We start from the raw sequence: 5,687 nt of genomic DNA on the forward strand, positions 1-5,687 counted from the left end.
TGAAACTGCCTCACTGGACTGCAACCTCATCGAATAAGGTGTTTATGAATTTCTTTCTGTCAACACAAACTCACAACTTCACACGTCAATCATTGCAAATGTTGATAAATAGACACTAACTAACCTTACTACGAGATATAAATACAAGTGCAAAATTTGATTCAGAAGGCAACTCCAGCGTGGCCTAGTCGGATAGAACATGTTCTTAATCCGGATAGACCTGCGTTCGAGCCTGTCGGAACGGTTGCAAGTACAGGGCACAGATTTATCTGTGTGTCCCCTCCTGTAGGAGCATCAGTTTCGATAGATTCTCTGGATAGCTGAAGATTGATTGACTGACCCCTTGGAATGTGGGGAAGGGTTGAAATCCGGGGGCCCACGGACGGATACCTGGATCCACTGACCTCGGGCAGGTCTTTCAATTCACCTGGATTTCAGGTGGGGAGAAGGGAGGCAAATTTGGGTCGACACAAATAGCTTCCTGGACCCAAAACCCCAAAGACACCCGGACACACAGGACTCAAGACACACGCGGAATCAAGACACACACGGACTCAAGACACACGCAGACTCAAGACACACACGGACTCAAGACACACGCGGACTCAAGACACACACGGAATCAAGACACACGCGGACTCAAGACACACGCGGAATCAAGACACACACGGACTCAAGACACACGCGGACTCAAGACACACACGGACTAAAGACACACACGGACTCAAGACACACACGGACTCAAGACACACGCGGAATCAAGACACACACGGACTCAAGACACACACGGACTCAAGACACACGCGGACTCAAGACACACACGGAATCAAGACACACACGAATCAAGACACACATGGACACTGACACGATCCCAAGGTGGAGATAAGGGAGGCAATTTGAGGGACACAAATGGCATCCTGGTCTCTATACCCCAGGGATAATGACACGGACACGGACACGGATACGGACACTCATAGACTCTAACGGACACGGACACACGGAATCAATACACGTACTCAAGACACACACGGACTCAAGACACACACAGAATCAAGACACACACGGACTCAAGACACTCACAGAATCAAGACACAAACCGACTCTTTTAGTGGCTTTAGGCATTGTATGTACTAGCTCTATCTATATATCACATCCATTAATGTAACATCACTTGTATGTATATACCTTACCTGAATAAACATCTGAATCTGAATCTGAATCTGACTCAAGATACACACGGACTCAAGACACACACAGAATCAAGACACACATGGACACTGACACGATCCCAAGGTGGAGATAAGGGAGGCAATTTGAGGGGACACAAATGGCATCCTGGACTCAAAACCCAGGGACAATGACATAGACATTGACACGGACACTAACTAACCTAACCTAACCTAACCTAACCTAAGACTAACCTAAGATTCTGACGGACACGGGAACATACGGAATCAAGACACACGCGGAAAGAAGACACACTCAGGAGACACACACGAAATCAAGGACACATAAGGAATCAAGGCACAGACGGAATCAAGACAAACACAGAATCAAGAAACACAAGGAATCAAGAAACACAAGGAATCAGGACCCACACGGAATCAAGACACACACGGAATCAAGACACACACGGAATCAAGACACACAAGGAATCAAGAAACACAAGAAATCAAGGCACACACGGAATCAAGAGACACAAGGAATCAAGACACAAACGGAATCAAGACACACACGGAATCAAGAAACACAAGGAATCAAGGCACACACGGAATCAAGAGACACAAGGAATCAAGACACAAACGGAATCAAGACACACACGGAATCAAGAAACACAAGGAATCAAGGCACAGACGGAATCAAGACACACACGGAATCAAGACACACACGGAATCAAGACACACACGGAATCAAGAAACACACGGAATCAAGACACACTCGGAATCAAGAAACACAAGGAATCAAGGCACAGACGTAATCAAGACACACAAGGAATCAAGACACTCACGGAATCAAGAAACACAAGGAATCAAGGCACAGACGGAATCAAGAAACACAAGGAATCAGGACACACACGGAATCAAGACACACACGGAATCAAGACACACACGGAATCTAGACACACACGGAATCAAGAAACACACGGAATCAAGACACACACGGAATCAAGAAACACAAGGAATCAAGGCACACACGGAATCAAGAAACACAAGGAATCAAGACACAAACGGAATCAAGACACACACTGAATCAAGAAACACAAGGAATCAAGGCACAGACGGAATCAAGACACACACGGAATCAAGACACACACGGAATCAAGACACACACGGAACCAAGACACATTCGGAATCAAGAAACACAAGGAATCAAGGCACAGACGGAATCAAGACACACAAGGAATCAAGACACACACGGAATCAAGAAACACAAGGAATCAAGGCACAGACGGAATCAAGACACACACGGAATCAAGAAACACAAGGAATCAAGACACAAACGGAATCAAGACACACACAGAATCAAGAAACACAAGGAATCAAGACACAAACGGAATCAAGACACACACGGAATCAAGAAACACAAGGAATCAAGACACACACGGAATCAAGAAACACAAGAAACCAAGGCACAGACGGAATCAAGACACACACGGAATCAAGACACACACGGAATCAAGACACACACGGAATCAAGAAACACAAGGAATCAAGACACACACGGAATCAAGAAACACAAGGAATCAAGGCACAGACGGAATCAAGACACACACGGAATCAAGACACACACTGAATCAAGAAACACAAGGAATCAAGACACACAAGGAATCAAGGCACACACGGAATCAAGAAACACAAGGAATCAAGACACAAACGGATTCAAGACACACACGGAATCAAGAAACACAAGGAATCAAGAAACACAAGGAATCAAGAAACACAAGGAATCAAAACTCAACTCAAGACACATACACGGACAGAGATAAAAAATTTAAACATCTAAGGAATGTGCCGTTTTTTTTTATCAAAAAAACAGTTTTAAATTTGTCAACGTGAGAACAGCCAGAAGGTCAATTATCGGCTGTCCAGAGAATCTATCGAACCTGATGCTGCTACAGGAGAGGACAATATGTGCCCTGTAATTGCAACCGTTTCGACAGGCTCGAACGCAGGTCTATCCGGATTAAGAATATGTTCTATCCGACTTAGATAGAACATGTTCAAAGTAACATTTCTAACGTGTAAAGAAGAATGAACCTTTTTTTCAACCTATGCGAGACAAATAATTGAATATGCAGCCCCAGCCTTTTTTCCAACAGAGCTGAGAGTTATGAGTTACATAACTACTGGAAAACTACTTGAGCAATTGATTGATGGTTGAGAGGTGGGACCAAAGATCTGAATATCAAACCTAGCAAACACAACTAGGTGAATACAACTAGGTGAGAACAAACTTACAAAAAGCCACAGTTGTAGATGCAAACTCCATTCATAATTTTAAAAGTTGATATGACAGGAAAATAGACCAGGAGTCATTGCTTTAAACAACCGGCGGCTATATTGTCAGCGTTCAAAAACTGATGCTCAGTCCTGCAAGTACAAATAGGTGAGTACACAGAAATATGAAACATGTATGTGTTCCTTCTAGACTAACGATCGGGGATTCCTGGATCGAAACCCGGCCAGGCAGGACTGAAATTATTGGTAGCGTTTCCTATCACCTAATGCCTCTGTTCTCCTAGCAGTAAACAGGTATCCAGGAGTTGTGAGCTTCATGTAGGGTTGCATCCTGGTGAGGGTCAGTCAGGGTCAGTTTAGGTGTTCGATCTTGTGAGGTGGGTGTTGGTTAGGTTAGGTTAGGTTAAGTTTGGTTAGGTTAGGTTAGGTTAGGTTAGGTTAAGTTTGGTTAGGTTAGGTTTGGTTAGGTTAGATTAGGTTAGGTTAGGTTAGGTTAAGTTTGGTTAGGTTAGGTTAAGTTTGGTTAGGTTAGGTTAAGTTTTGGTTAGGTTAGTTAGGTTAGGTTTGGTTAGGTTTAGGTTAGGTTAGTTAGGTTAGGTTAGGTTAGTTAGGTTAGGTTTGGTTAGGTTAGGTTAGGTTACCTTACCTTGAGGTGCTTCCGGGGCTTAGCGTCCCCGCGGCCCGGTCGTCGACCAGGCATCCTGGTTGCCGGACTGATCAACCAGGCTGTTGGACGCGGCTGCTCGCAGCCTGACGTATGAGTCACAGCCTGGTTGATCAGGTATCCTTTGGAGGTGCTTATCCAGTTCTCTCTTGAACACTGTGAGGGGTCGGCCAGTTATGCCCCTTATGTGTAGTGGAAGCGTGTTGAACATTCTCGGACCTCTGATGTTGATAGAGTTCTCTCTCAGAGTACCAGTTGCACCTCTGTTTTTCAACGGGGGTATTCTGCACATCCTGCCATGTCTTCTGGTCTCATGTGATGTTATTTCTGTGTGCAGGTTTGGGACCAGCCCTAGGTTAGGTTAAGTTTGGTTAGGCTAGGTTAAGTTTGGTTAGGTTAGGTTAAGTTTGGTTAGGTTAGTTAGGTTAGGTTTGGTTAGGTTTAGGTTAGGTTAGTTAGGTTAGGTTAGGTTAGTTAGGTTAGGTTTGGTTAGGTTAGGTAGGTTAGGTTAGGTTAAGTTTGGTTAGGTTAGGTTTGGTTAAGTTAGGTTAGGTTAGGTTTAGGTTAGGTTAGGTTAGGTTAGGTTAGTTAGGTTAGGTTTTGGTTAGGTTTAGGTTAGGTTAGTTAAGTTAGGATAGGTTAGGTTAGGTTAGGTTAGTTAGGTTAGGTTTGGTTAGGTTAGGTTAGGTTAGGTTAGGTTACGTTAGTTAGGTTAGGTTAGATTAGTTAGGTTAGGTTAGTTAGGTTAGGTTAGGTTAGGTTAGTTAGGTTAGGTTAGTTAGGTTAGGTTTGGTTAGGTTAGCTTAGTTAGGTAAGTTAGGTATATTGGGTTTAGGTGTAGGCTAGGTTAGGTTTAGATTAGGTTAGGTTATATTAGGTTTGGTTTTAGATTGTGGTAGGTTATAGGTTAGGGTAGGGTATAGGTTAGGCTAGGTTAAGTTAGGAAATAGGCCAAGAGTTATTGCTATAAACAACTGACGGCTTAAAGGCAGACTCTAAGATTAATGCTCGATCCTCCTGCACAAATAGGTGAGTACACATATATGTAACATGAATGATGTGTTCCTTCTCGACTCTCAATAAGGGATTCCAGGGTTCGAATCGCGGTCGGGCAGGGCTGTAATTGTTGGTAGCGTTTCCTATCACCCAATGCACCTGTTCACCTAGCAGTAAATAGGTATCCAGGAGTTAGTGAGCTACTAGCATCCTGGTGAGTGAGGGTTAGTTTAACCTTGTGGGGTGGGTGTTGGAGACCACTTTATAAGCCTAACATGTATATATAGACTGCCTGTCTGCCTGTCCCCCGACTCAAAGAAGTTATATGTATTGACTCAATGAAGCCTAAGTGAACATAATCCAAGGCCTAAGAGTAATCATTCGTGCTTAGAAGAGGATTGTTTAGGTTTTATAAATAGCGGCGGGTGGCATTTATAAGCGATTTGTGCGAGATCAATGGCATCCAAACATTCCCCATGTTGGTGCAATAGTCCACTTTTGGTTGGTTTGTTTGACTATAAGAACTATCATTAATGGAGAATTGGCTGGTATGTGTGAGTATCCTCCGC

The sequence above is a fragment of the Procambarus clarkii genome, unplaced genomic scaffold (genome assembly GCF_040958095.1).
Source record: "Procambarus clarkii isolate CNS0578487 unplaced genomic scaffold, FALCON_Pclarkii_2.0 HiC_scaffold_141, whole genome shotgun sequence".
Classification (NCBI taxonomy): Eukaryota; Metazoa; Arthropoda; class Malacostraca; order Decapoda; family Cambaridae; genus Procambarus; species Procambarus clarkii.